We start from the raw sequence: 15,600 nt of genomic DNA on the forward strand, positions 1-15,600 counted from the left end.
GTGGTTGGGAAAAGGTGCAGCAGGTTACATGATCTGGAGCATTTCTATGCATACACAGCATTACTCCATACGTGACCTACATGGGATGTAAACTGTAGCTATGCATCAAACCGTGGATTGCATTCTATTTTCTCCCGACTGCACTGACCAGAAGCTGCTATTTACACCTGCCAGGTTCAGGATCCTCTACAGGCAGCAGAGAACTGAGACCACTCTACCAAATAAACTGCAAGACGCCCATGGATATTGAATCCTCCTACCCCACCACTTCTCCAAAACTGTGCTCTTCTGCTGATGGCAAAAATAGATGAGGAACAAGAAGCCTTCCCAGACCCAGTTTAACTCACATTATATTCTGTATTTGATCTCCCATGGGACTGCAGCAGCGGACAGCGGGTGGACTCATTACTGAGAGTTGGGGATCCTGCTAAGGCTGATGAGAGACACATTTTGACTGTATAAAGGGCACATAAAACCAGTAAAATCTGTCCATCAGATTCCCAATTATGAACATAGCCTGAAAGCTCTCCTCTGCCGATTTCCACTCACCTCTGAAATGGAGAAAGTAAATCAGGTCCAGGCTCTTGGGCTGCCTCCACACTTCCATCAAGCGCCCCAGTTCAATTTCAGCAAAGAGCACTGAGGTGAATGAGAGATTTTTTTTTTACCATCTCCAAAATTCTTGAAAAAGCAGCCCTATTAATACCTGGACATGTCACTGTTCCGAAAAGGATAACTAAAGTATGTTTTCAAAGGGAGAGCTGTAGCAGAATTAAGCAGTACGATACATTAAATAGAAATGACCTCGAAAAACATGGTTGCCAATACACCAGAAGTACTTTTCGCACACAAAAATCAAAGTAATGAAGGAGTTTGCTGCCCAATAGCTACGCCTTTTCACCTTCTGTGCTAACCACAGTGGTGCCATTTAGTTTTGCTTATACAAATGTTATCTGAAGAGTAAAAGGCTTCACAGTATCACAGTATGTTTGGGATTGGAAGGGACCTCAAAAGATCTAGTCCAATCCCCCTGCTGGGGCAAGAACGCCCAGGTGAGGTCGCACAGGAACATGTCCAGGTGGGTTTTGAATGTCTGCAGAGAAGGAGACTCCACAACCTCCCTGGGCAGCCTGTTCCAGTGTTCTGTCACCCTCACTGAGAAGAATTTTCTTCTCAAATTTAAGTGGAACCTCTTGTGTTCCAGCTTGATCCCACTACCCCTTGTCCTATCATTGTTTGCCACCAAGAAGAGCCTGGCTCCATCCTCGTGGCACTCACCCTTTATATATTTATAAACATTAATAAGGTCAACCCTCAGTCTCCTCTTCTCCAAACTAAAGAGCCCCAGCTCCCTCAGCCTTTCCTCATAAGGGAGGTGCTCCACTCCCTTAATCATCTTTGTTGCCCTGTGCTGGACCCTCTCCAGCAGTTCCCTGTCCTGCTGGAACTGAGGGGCCCAGAACTGGACACAATATTCCAGGTGTGGTCTCGCCAGGGCAGAGTAGAGGGGAAGGAGAACCTCTCTTGATCTACTGACCACCCCCCTTCTAATACACCCCAGGATGCCATTGGCCTTCCTGGCCACAAGGGCACAGTGCTGGCTCATGGTCATCTTGTTGTCCACCAGGACCCCCAGGTCCCTTTCCCCTACACTGCTCTCTAATATGTAATTTCCCAACCTATACCAGAACCTGGGGTTGTTCCTGCCCAGATGCAGGACTCTACACTTTTCCTTGTTAAATTTCATTAGGTTATTCCCCGCCCAACTCTCCAGCCTGTCCAGGTCTCTGGATGGCAGCACAGCCTCTGGTGTGTCAGCCACTCCTCCCAGCTTGGTGTCATCAGCAAACTTGCTGATAGTGCACTCTATTCCCTCGTCTAAATCGTTAATGAATATATTGAATAATACTGGCCCCAGTACTGACCCCTGAGGCACTGCACTAGATACTGGCCTGCATCAGTTAACACTTCATGCAATGAAGTGACCAGAAGTTTGGATTTTTTTAAATTATCAAGTGTAATAGCAGGATCTTAGCACTACAAGAAGGATTTAAAACTGACTAAAAAGTAGGAGCTGACAGGCTGATGGACACCGTTCAAGATGGTGGTGTTGGATGGCATGTGGGAAATTTTTCATACAAACATTTTTCACCCAACTTAAGAAAACCAAATGTTTTCAAATTCTTATTCAAGTTAAGCACAACAAACAGGTAAAAGTAAATCAGCTTTTTAAAAGCATGTGAACTTTTAGCAACTTCCCTAGAGAAAACTACAGAGCATTAGAAATACTTCCCCTATTGATGACACGAGATAAATCAGTGTCTCTTCTCCCACATCATGAACCTGCACAGGAACTCAGGTTCTTTCTTCAGACTGTCAGAAGTACCGCAGTGATCAGCAGGACAAAATGTAATGCTATGATAAGCCTAGCAATCTCCAAACAAAGATGGATACAGAACTTCACCAGCAGGTACATGTAGTTGTGGAGCAAAGGCATAAAGATGAAACAGCATCAGGTGCCCAAGGGCTTTTTACTAAACGTCAGCAGAACCTTCTTCCCCATCCCTCTGTGCCCTCCAACCCCTTTTGTTCAAAAGTCAACACGATCCAGAGTAATGAAGCCATTTGGGTGAATTAACACTATTTTTGCCTCCCTAAGGAAGCTCTTACAGTTATGGGTGATGCATTTTACAGCTGGACTAACAGCACTGTGCTCCCAAGCAAGAGGACAAACTGAGGGCACCTTCCCCAGTACCAGCGAGTGACAGGAGATCCTGTTCGCAACCACTGTTGTTACTCTTCTATTTCAGCCTGGAAAAAACAATGGTTGCTTGATCCTGGCTGCCACCTTCTCCACACTACATGCTTTCTACATGTGGTCCTTCCCAAGCACCCCAGGCCCCACCTTGCTGCCAGAAACATCTATCGCCAAGACCCTCCCCAGCCAAGGAGGTAAGAGACATTTGCCCCTGCATGCGGGCTGGTGTCTCACAAACTTTGCTCTAAAGCTGCCAACTAATAACCAAATAAATGTACATTATTCAGGAACATTCACCCATGAAATATTGATCTGCTACAACCACTGATATCCCATAGCCGTGGTACGCTTTCAAAAGACACCATCACAGTATGTGGGAAAGCCACATGATAGGTTTCCAGATGACCTCAAAAGCATCAATGCAGATTACAAGGACCAACATTTGAGCTGCTTGTGTTGAGTCTGTCAGTCACTCAGAAAGAGCGAGGGTGGGCTGAGCTGCTGCACTTACCCCGTGCACTCACAGGGCAAATGTTCCTGCAAAGAACCAAAAAGCCCCGAGATGTGCTCGGCACTCCTGATCAACGCAGCTGAATGACTCTCTCACTGTAACACCCTACGCCCCCAGGAAAGCCAGTTTCGTTAAGACACCGTGTGGGTAGTCCAGCAAATCACTCATCTGTAAACAACTTAATTAGAAGCCCGTCCTCAGAGTAATGTGCTAGTACAACAGCAGCCCACAGCAAGAGAATATTAATAGCCCTGTGTGTTATCAGGGAAAACGCTCCAGTTTGGGCCCAGAGAGGAACCTTTGATACTTCAGCTGTTTTTACCACTGTCACTGATCCTTTATAATCTCTACAGCAAGTCATTTACTGTCTTCTGACTTCATTCCTCCACCTGTGAAGAGGCCATAAACATATTTAGTCACCTTGAACAATTCTCAACTTGCAAAAAGGAAACCCACATACAAGCAGAGGTGTTATTCCTGTCACACAGAATACCTTGTTCTCTGTTAGGATCACACTCTTTTTAACCATACAATTCATTATGTGATTTCAAGAGAAGGTATAATGGTACAAATAGGTGTAGGAAACAGCACGTCTTTTGCTTCTTTGGCGTGATTCTTAATGGGTTAACTTACCTTCACTATTGAAATGATGTTTTTCAGATGAGGAACTTGAGATGAGCCTCAAAATGCAGAGATGGTTGACTTACAGCACTCTGGTGTCAGTGACAATTGTTCGCTACAGACGTAAGTTGATCCGACAGGTAACGACCTTACCAGAAGTAAAACCAGCTGAAACAACAGGACACTTGGCAGTAACTTTCGATGCAAGACAAATAGCTGGATATTGTGCAGCTGAATAGCTTGAATGATAGATGGCCACTGTAAAACAACAAACATCATATAGGAGCTGACAGCAGGAATGAAAACACTGTGTTCAGTTTTATAGCAACAACAAAAATGTGACCGAGCTGTAGTTGTTAAACTGGCGATAGGTGATGCTTCAGACTGGCTAAAAGTCATTTTTGAACTGCTGGCCAATGAATTTGGCATCAGTCATTTAAATGTGAGGGGAATCCTTGAGACTTTCAAGTTCTTCCTCGTGCTACACCAAGAGCTGACACGGGGATTTCAGCCAACGCCACAGGAACCACAGCACAGCTTTATAACCAAGACCTGCAGCACCACATCACCCGCTTTGTGGAAGAACACAAGGAGCTGGGGACTGTCATTCAAAGCCCTGTCAATACCACTCATATCAACACCATCAGCAAACAGAGATGGCAAAACAAGCAGGTTGGAAAGGTGATGCACAGAAAAGCCACGGCAGGGCTGTTGCCGGGCTAATAATTCCCATTAAGACTGAAATAAAACCAAAAGATCAGGCTTCAAGGTAGCAGTGCCCCTTCAACCCTACGGCATCTTCCATCTCACAAATCCTGATAAAGCAAACTCTGTTGGAGAGCTGGCTCCCCTTCATCCTCATCTTTTCTCAGCATGCATGTGTTTAAACATTGCTCTCCTCCTCCTCTTCTGTTTGCTTTTCCTTAGAAACTCTCATTCTTGTTTTGGAAAAGGTTAAAGCAATCCCAAATGATATGAAATGAATTCATAAAGCTATTGAGGAGTTTGGTCTTTGCCTTCAGTGGCAAAAGATACAGGCTCAGGAACAGGAATTACAGTCACTCATGAACTAACAGCTGCCTTTAGGATAATAAGACAGAATCCTAAAATCTGAATTCCCTGTTATTGAACTACAAAGCTATAATAAATGCCTTAGTTGATGTCCCTAGCCCTTGATGAACCACAATATACCAAGCCATTGTAGCATTGCTTGTTAGAAGGAAGATATTTTGACAGCTCACTGAAGATAAGGAGAAAAATAACTTTAAAAGCAGAACCATGTAACACAAACAAGGAAGGACCCAAGAGCAGCTACAGTCCAGGAGTCAGATGATCTCAAAGACATCAAAAGAAGATCTTTAAACATAAGCAATACTGTCACAAACAGCAGCAATGCGAAATGAACCTGCTCAGTTCTGACACTGCACATCAACCCAGCGCCTTTGAAAATGTGTAGTATTCGGACTCACACAAATTACATCGGGCAGTTAAAACACAGCATCGCCAAGTACAACTGAATAATGTGGAAAGGATGTGTGGAAAGAATAAACACTCACAGTTTATCTGATCATGACTGTTACACTCAATTTAGTGCTACTATCAGCTGGTAATTGGTAAATGGATGTTTGAATCAACTCAAATTCAGGACAAGATGAAAACATTACCAGAAATTTCATTAAGAAATGCAGGATCTTTCCCTGCTTCTAGGAATAAACAGGTTTTTCAAGCCTTTTAGGGGTTTTAGTCCTAAGCTGATGCTCTCAGACTCAGAAGAAGTCTGATGTTTCTCAAGAATCACAAAATCTCAGAATGTCAGGGGTTGGAAGGGACCTGGAAAGCTCATCCAGTGCAATTCCCCCATGGAGCAGGAACACCCAGATGAGGTTACACAGGAAGGTGTCCAGGCGGGTTGGAATGTCTGCGGAGAAGGAGACTCCACAACCCCCCTGGGCAGCCTGGGCCAGGCTCTGCCACCCTCACTGAGAAGAAGTTTCTTCCCAAATTTAAGTGGAACCTTTTGTGTTCCAGTTTGAACCCATTACCCCTTTTCCTATCATTGGTTGTCACCGAGAAGAGCCTGGCTCCATCCTCCTGACACTCACCCTTTATATATCTGTAAACATTACTGAGGTCACCCCTCAGTCTCCTCCAGCTCCAGAGCCCCAGCTCCCTCAGCCTTTCCTCACACGGGAGATGCTCCACTCCCTTCAGCATCTTTGTTGCCCTGCGCTGGACTCTCTCCAGCAGTTCCCTGTCCTGCTGGAACTGAGGGGCCACAACTGGACACAATATTCCAGGTGTGGTCTCACCAGGGCAGAGTAGAGGGGAAGGAGAACCCCTCTGGACCTAATAACAACCTCCCTTCTAATCCACCCCAGAAGGTTCAGCAAACATCTCCCCTTGTCAGAAACCAGAGAGATCATCAGAAAATCTGAGCCCGAGCTTGTGAGACAGATTGGAGTTTCTGAGAAGAAAACCCTTCTCACCAAAGTTCCACTGCATATCTTGATCTGCGAGGATTTTTCTTCATTAAAAGAAAGAGGCGGTGCCACAAAATAATTTACCTGACCTATTTTAGACCTGTGTGATTGCATTCACGGGCACGTACTTCTCTCCTAGGATTATGAGGGGAGCCAAAACTGATGAGCTCAGATTTAGGTATCTTTGAGGCTCAAAGGCAAACAGATTAATTCTGTCCTAAAAAATAACACCTCATCTCAGGGTGACAACCCTGTTTTCTCAGCACACAGCAGTGAGTTACTTGAGCATCCACTAAGGAATCAAGAATATCAAATGTGAGGACTCTCTTTCTTGCGTGCAAGCTGCCACCTTCAGGAGAAGGAATGGTTCTAAAGTAACAAGTTTTTCATCATACAACCCCTTCCAGGTGGATTTGCTCACATCTGTCTCTATTCTGCTGCCCAGAGAGCTGAAAAGCTGTGACAGCATGGTCAACAAGACAATAAAATAAAAATATCTAGAGCAAGAGATATGTTAGTGTTGGCCAGGAATGTCTTCCTCGTCAGTACTCACCACATCAGAGATCATCTGGATTGAAGATAATTAGCATCTGCTCTTAATTATTGCTGCAAAGGTGGGGTAGCATGAGTGCATCTCTGACAATACACAAAATTGGTTAAAATATGAGGTTTATTGGAGTTTCACCCACAAAACCAAAAGTGCACGTTGACCAAACTCTTCTGAGAAGATTTTTTTTGAATTAAATGAAAACTTATTCTCCAGAAGAAAACCAACCAACCAACAAAAATAAAGGTCAAGAATGCTGGAAGCACTTCCCTGTAATCCCAAAGGAAAGCTAAACCCCAACCAGTACCAATCTGAAAGTGCAGCTTAACAGTGGCACTTAATTCGCAGTTCTTCAGTTTGGGGATTGAAATGCTTTATTTTCCACACACATAAAAAGTCTCCATTCATGAAGAAGTGCTTAGTAAAAAATGGTTTTTGGACTAATCTAGTCTGGCTGAGAAAATGGCAAGCAGCCCATCATGAATCCTCCTTGAGTCTTGTTCACTACACCCAGTCTGGGACAGCCAAAGCCAAGGGGTTCTGCTCAAGGCCGGCGCCTTTCCCGTGATCTAATTGATCCCAGCTCAGCTCCCAGTTGTGCCGATCCAGAAATCATCCTCACAGCTGATGCTGCTTGGAGAGAATTTCAGCATACCCCAGTGAACAAGGAAAATGGATCATTCTAATTCATTTAAACTTGCCTCATTTAAAGGAAGGTGGCTTTTACTTTGATATCCACACCGTGCGTGCGCTCTTGCCTGTTAGGTTCATTCTCCAGCTTACAAGTGCTGAGCCTTATTACACTCTGCCTGATCACAAAATACAGTATCCAAGTCATTGGCACTTTTCTTTGCTTACATGCATTAAAATAATAATAACAGTGCCTAATTCAGGGCATCTCACTTCAAGTAGAAGCTGCAGAACTATCTCCCTGAAGGCAGCAGAAACGCAAACTCAATCCTGAAAAACAAAGGCGACCCGTGAGCACCAACCCAGAAGGTACGTGAATGATCTCCCCGGGCTGCTGATGCGCCTGCTGATTGCTGGAGCAGAGATAAAATAGCTGCAGAGAGACAGATCTACTTCCACGTAATTTATTATTCATGTGTAAAAGTTTAATGTACCTATTTGAACAATTAAAGCGCGCTCTCTGGAGCGTGATTGTCTTTTTGCTTCTGAAGACGCAATGGCTCGTGAATCAGTAAGGGCTATGGCCAGGACCCCAACATGCATTTAATCACGAGTTGCTTGTGTCTCTGTACACACCCAGGAGGAAGAAATAGCTTTAATAATAGACACTATTAAAGAAAGATTTTAAGAAAATTAGGAACCTCGCTCAAATCTCCCCAGGCTTCTGGGACAAATTTGCTCACAGCTGGGAGCCTAATACGTTTAAGGGTGGCTGATCCTACTCTAATACAATTTTTATAAGATTTTTGCCGTCCTGCTATAAAAGCCCGTGGCGCAAATCATGATTGGAACAAGCAGACCTTCCCTTGGGAAAGAACTGAGTTGGCTTTGCTGCAGTTGACTTTGTGTAATTTTTTGGATATTTATATCCATGCAGTGTAACTGATGATAGCACTGATCTGTTGCCCGACTACATTTAGCCCAAGAGGAAAGGGGAATTAACTTCAGTGTTACCTTCGGTTATTAAGACTTTGGAGTATTCATGACCCAGCGTCTCCAACTCACAGGATAGATTTAAATCACTATTCTTCAAAGATTTGCTTGCTTTGTTTTTCATTGAGCATACAGTCTGGCCTATGAAACAGAAAGCAATGCTTGGCTTTGAAAAAATAACAACGCTAAACTCATAATCTACCGATTTTAACAATTTGTTTTTCAGTGCTACTCCACTGCTATGCAAAGCACGATGGCAACTGCATCTAGCAGTGTGTATAATTCTCCTTTACAATTTCTTTAACCCATTTGGGAACAAACAAGTTCAAAAGTCTGCGTCTTGCCAAATGCTGGGAATTGTATTCCTCGTTCAGAAAAATGACTATGCAAACAAACTACTTCTAGCAGAGTTGCCCAAAAAGTCTTCCCATTCCCACTGAAAGGAGCCGTTTTGTCTTCTGTCAATTTAATAATTTCATCAAGACATTCATGCAAAGTTTTTAGGTCCAAGACAGAAGAAAAGTGGGGCAGAGGGGAACAGGGAGAACACATACAGACACAAAAAATATTTATTGGAATTTTAAACCATCTTCTGCTTGAAGTTTAAAAGACACAGGGGCTTTAATGTTCATGCAATGCACATAGCAGGCAGGTTCCAGCTGCCAGGCCTTATTTGCGGCAATGCTCCAGAACAAATTGTTCCATTTATAGTTCCGTAAAGCCATCCGGAGAAATAGAAGAGTCAAGCTGGGTTTTTTCCTTCTCACATGCTCCCATCAGGAGGAAAGATTCTCAAAGAGAACTAGATGCTACATACATCTCTACAATGAAAGCCGCACTGAGGTTACGTGATGTAAACTCATGCAAAAGAGTGAAATTAAAAAACTAAGGGAAAAAAACCTGTTAAATATGGAAAACTGCAAAACCCACCACCCTACACTACAGAAAGAATAGAAGCTGACCTTGTATTCTTACACATGTACAACTTATATTTTTAAATATTATTCTGACATTAAGAACTGAAACATTGGCTTAAAAATTATGATATTTCTTCAAAACAAACTGGAGAGTATTTGTCATTGTCACCCAACAGCCCGAGGCTCATGTTTCTTCAGCAACTATAGTAGAAGCCTTTTCCTAAAATATAAATCAGGAAGAGCAGGACAAAGATCTGGAACCTTAAGAAAATAAAATAGCCTGTTTGAAATATTTGGCATCACTCTGTCACTGAAAATACACAGGTTCAACTTATGCTGGTAAATTAAACAGAGTTTGATAAGAACAGGCTGTTCCATGCAAGTGGGTGTCTGTGCCAACGGCGGGTTTTGAGTACATTTAATTGCTATAACCACCCAGAACTGACATGGGAAGCAAGATGTTGCATTTTGAAGTTAATATAAAGTTTGATATTACCTTTAAAGAGAGTCATCCAAGTGCACAGAAAATTAAATGACATTTAGTGTACTTGTTGTAATTCAGCAGAAAGAAGCCTACGTTTCCCATTTGGGGATTCAACTAACAGTTCAGCACTATTTTGCTTTTTCAAATAGTTACATTCTCATCCATTTTGAATAGCATCAACATCGGTTTATCTTCATTACAACTAAACAAGTGAAGTTCTTCAGAGCAGCGCTGATTGCAGAGGTTCTCTGTGTACGTTATTTTCAGATATACAAGAAGAAAACGTTTAAATCCTACTGTTTGTGTAAGACATAATAACATCACAAAGGCTCCCATCTCCGTTCCACGGAGATGAAGAAACCAGAGCATCTAGCTAAGATGTCTCTGGTGTGAGGAAGAGTACCAAATATAAGCAAGTTTAACAGTGCAAGGCTGCCTACTGAAGCTTTTCTGCTTTCGCTTCCTTAATACTCCAATTTAAGGGTTGTCTGCTCAAGATTTGAGCTGCCCTGACTAGTCACCGCATGATAAACTCTGGGTTGAGGGAGGGAAACAAATATAATATACCAGCAGCATTCCACTGGACAGCATCCCATAATAGCATTTCCCATGAGAGGTGACTGGCTCCTCAAAGCCAGGGAATTGTAAACTACGTATCCATGAACTACATGTTACAGGAAAAGAGTTTGTAATCCCCCTGTTAATCCTTGGCATCAGGGGCACACACAGTGTAATTACAGACTGCAGCAAAATAATTTGAAAACTCTCTTCCACATGGCCATAATTATATCCTAGCTCTAATCCTTTAATTGCCAATATCATCTAATGCATTATGGACATACTCTATGACTAGATGAACAAATGTACTAAAACGTTTTGCAAGTAAGCCACCATAAAAGCGACAGCACAGCCAGTGATGCAGGCTATTAAACAAGAATCATGATTAACAAGCGTCAGAATACACAGCCACGAAGCGTCAGGATTTCTACTCTCGCTTCGCATATTTGTTGCACCAATAGTTGGTGTTCTGGAGTAACTTTCTGGATGCACAAATTAAAACTGCTGAAAGAAATCTGTGTCATAAATTGCCACTTACATCAATCAACTGTCAAGCAAATGGCAGAAATAGATTTCTAGCAATTCTTTGGCATGAAATTAAGAGGACTTAAACTACAGTAGATGCTGACCCAGTCCGAAATGGAGTGAAACCAAAATAGACCATATACCCAAGTGCTAGTAAGGATTTACTCCTCTGGTCATCTCTTACGCTCTTCACATTGATAGTGTCAACATTTTGGTTTTACCCTGGAAAACCAGAGCCAAGGAAGCTGACACAGTTTGCTTAAACCTTTTGCTTATCTACAGCCTAAGAACATGTACAACATATGGGATTGAAAAGAATTGGGAACCTAGCCATTATTCTCAAGTAAGTAACACAGTGTTCAAGGACCTCTTCACTGATCCAAGAGTTACTTGTATTTGTAACCAATGATTACTACTACAAATGCATAAACAGTCCAAATGCAGAAAATAAAACCTTGCCCGCCCCAGTCCTGGATGCTCCATCCAACCTCTCACATCCTCTCCTGCTGTAAGAGGCTTCAAAACCAGGAGAAACCCCTTCAGCCTGTTGAGAAGTTTCCTCAGCAGCTGCTCCTACCCCAAGGTTGGCACCTCAGAGGAGGACACCACCTGCCACGTTAAAAAGGCTGAGCCCTGCCGAGTTAGTGAACTCTGAAGGAGGGTAGTCATAGAAATACAGAATCATTTTGGTTGGAAGAGACCCTTAAGGTCATTGAGTCCAACCATAACCCTAAACCATAGCACTAAACCATGTCCCTAAGAACCTCGTCTAAATGCCTTTTAAACCCCTCCAGGAACGGTGACTCCACCACTGCCCTGGGCAGCCTGTTCCAAAGCTTCACAACCCTTTCTGTGAAGAATTTTTTCCTGATACCCAATCTGAACCTTTCCCTGTAACACCTCTCTACCTCAAACGAATCCTGTTTCTGGATCCAAAGGACAAGAATTAGGACACGGTCATGCTCAATATTTCCTAGGGGCTGACTGTGTCCCTGCTTATAATTCCTGTCACCCTAAGTGACCAGTCCAGATCAGGGGATCCTTATCACCCAGCTGCCAATTCTGGAGCTACTCTGGGTGCCCATCCCCTCAACAATGTATCTTCTATTTTGTTTTTACTACATCCTTATCAGAACTGACCCAAAGCATCTGTCTCCTGTACAAAACTACAGATTACCAGTAGAAATAGAATAACAAGCAATACATGTTTGCATTAAAAATGTATCTCTCTTTCATATACACTATCTACCACTTGTCAAAGGCAGCGAACCATTTTCCCTTTGTAAAAGTGGCTGCAACTCTTGTCATTACCCCACAGGGTGCTAGAAAAACAATAGCACGGCAAACTGCTGAGAAAGTGCTTGAGATGACTGCAGCCTCCCAGTTAAACTGCCTGCTCCTTTATTTGCTGATGTACAACAGACAGAATAGGGCAGCACTTCTTAAAGTGGACACACATCACAAACACAAGATGCACGTGATGGCAAACTCTAGATGTGTGGTGGCCTTTATATCCTTATAAATACCCTTTATTGTCTGACTTTCCAAATCCACATCGGGTCATTGTTTCCCCAGCAGGCAAAGGGTTAAGCACCTCCCATTACCTTACCACTTCCTTGCTCTAATTATAAAGGAAGATAAATTGGAAGTGAGGAAAAATTCCTTCATGATATTTCAGGTATTCACATATAACATGAGATATTTTTGTCAGGAAATGTAAAATCTTTAATTTTAGAACAACTGGGAAAACGTAGCAGGCTCCTGAGACCACAAGCAAAGCAGCACCAGGTTTCAAACTAGACATAAGTAAGAGACAATGATTAATAATATAACCTAGTTACATTCATCAGCTGAACTCTAGAGAACCTAAAGAGAAATAGCACTAGAGAAAGAGAAGAGGTGATAGGGAATTTGTTTAATTGTTTAGAGGTACTTAAGAACCCCATGCCTGTCCCCAACTACAACACCTACCCTTCATTGTAACATATTGGTAAAAAATGAAAGCAATTTAAAGCCCTGAGGAATTACAAAATGTTTCCTCTTCTTACAAATTCCACCAGAGGGCAAGTTGAGAAATGATCCAAATGTCCTGATTTAGCTTGACCTCTACTTCAACAACAGCTGGAGGCAGCGGACATTCTTCGGCTGCTCCGGAGCCTTTCATCTGCCTGGCAGGAGGGTGCTGCAAGACATGGATGTCACCAAAGTTACGCTGCTGCTAGAGAGGACAAAATCTTGTTCTAGAACAGTGTGACAAGTGCTGGTACATGTGAGGAAGCTGCTGCCTCACGGGAGCTCTGTCCGGAACGCTGCGAGAGCACAGCACGGCGGCTGCTCCCGAGGCAAAACTGCCACGCTAGCACAGCTCTACCTTGCACGTGAATAAGCTGCAAATAACGGGCAGTTTAAACCAGGCAGTTAAACTAAAGCTGTGAACACGCAAGCAGGACCACAGAGGCTGTTCATTTAAATAGTTAAGGTGAAAAAAACAAAGAACATCCTCAAGCCACATGGAAGCCAAAACAGCACAGCACTCATCTCCACTGTTTTTCAAGGGTACAGTGCATGAGCTCTTCTCCTCAGCAACTCTGCTGCCTCACCACACTGCTTGAGTGTCCCCAGCGCCCAGAGACCAAAAGCAGGGTAGGAATTTTTCATTTTCCTCTAACTTTGAGTCTTGAAGGATTAGACACAACATCTGTGCTAGACACGATCAATTTTTATAGTCAACTGAATGGAGAAAGCTCTGCCAAAGGATGAGCCAACCAACCTGCTTTAGGTGCATATACCAGGATGACACTACTTTCCCTTGGGATACAATTCTGCTATTCTCTTTGATGCCAAAGTGACCATGTCAGACATCCGCACCTGAGGATTTGACAGTAATGTCAGCGCAGACAAATGCTCAGGTATACATCTCAGAGGCAGTTGCTAGGAAAAGATCAGAAGCAAGCACGCAGAAGTGAAGTGATTTGCCCAAAATGATGCAGCACGGCCAAGACTGACTTGGTAGGCAGCAGTAAGAGATGGAAAGGTTTGTAAAACTTTATAGGATCAATAACGCTAAAGGGAATTCTTTTCTGCTAACTCTGGGTCAGGCCTTGAGTGTCTACAGGAAAGTCAACAGATGTGAAACAGTAAGAACAAAAGCAGACACAGAAGCTGTGGACAAACACTATTCTGCCTCTTTCTTCTATCACGTACATTCACCTTGCAGAAAATAAACGGAAGAAGTTGAAAAATTATATGGACACTCCCCTTCCAAATAAAAATGAGGTAACTGGCTATTCCTTTGCCACAGTTTTACCTGAGTTTTCATTCACTGTAATTATCTGACAGCCACCACACAGCACTTCTTGATATTATGAAATGCACTTTTCAATTAAGCAGGAGGCTACTTATCTATGCTCAGTATCCCCCGTGGTTTTAAATAAGCTTTTCACTTGTTCTGTCTCCAACACTTGTTTGGCACAACAGTAATTTTTCCAGACGAGAAAGAACCCAGTGATCATAAAGAATGAATTATTTACAGAAAGAGCAGTACTCCAGTTCACGTCAAGACTAATTGTATTTAATTGAAAGTACCACACTGAATATACGCACAATGCTCTTCAGGTTCAAAAAGTCTTAAGTGCTTTTAAATACTACTGAAAAAAATGAAAATAGAGGACCAGTAGCAGGAAACAATACCTTGCACTTTTAGAGCATTGACTCAAGTTAAACTTAATCATGGCTAAAACACATCATTTGCTAATTGGTTTATGGGGACAGGTAATCCTCTTTTCTAATGGGCATACGGTATCATAAACCCTCAAAGTCAGAAACCTCAATTATAAAAGTCAGAACCCCATGTACTGCTACAAGCTTGGGGAAGAGTGGCTAAAAACTGCCTGGGGGAAAAGGATCTGGGGGTGCTGGCCAACAGAGGCTGAACATGAGCCAGCGTGTGCCCAGGTGGCCAAGGCGGCCAACAGCATCCTGGCTTGTATCAGCAATAGTGTGGCCAGCAGGCCCAGGGCAGTGACCGTCCCCCTGTGCTGGGCAGTGGGGACAACAAATCTCAAATCACAGAATGTCAAGGATTGGAATGGACCTCAAAAGCTCATCCAGTGCAATCCCCCCATGGAGCAGGAACACCCAGATGAGGTTACACAGGAAGGTGTCCAGGTGGGTTTGAATGTCTGCAGAGAAGGAGACTCCACAACCTCCCTGGGCAGCCTGTTCCAACCACACAAATAAAATAAAAAACAGTCAGCAAGACAAAAGAAAAGGGTCTGACAACTCACATTTGCATCTCTCCTCTGACACATCACATCTTAGTTTTTTCCCCCCCCAATGACTGTTTTAAACTCTCTTGGTGTGTAGTAAATGGTAGGTCAGCCTTCCAAAAAGTTGAACAATAGGAAAACTCAGGTTCATGTCATTCAAACACCCTGTATTAGCTTTATTACTATCCGTGTTTTTTTAATGCAAAGAAAACATAAAAACACATGAGGAAATATGCTCAATGTGAGTCTTGCTTACTTTTGAAATAAGTTTTCCCCAAAAAATGGGTTGCCTACATCTTATGTCAGAA

Source organism: Nesoenas mayeri (assembly GCF_963082525.1).
Source record: "Nesoenas mayeri genome assembly, chromosome: 2".
Taxonomy (NCBI): domain Eukaryota; kingdom Metazoa; phylum Chordata; class Aves; order Columbiformes; family Columbidae; genus Nesoenas; species Nesoenas mayeri.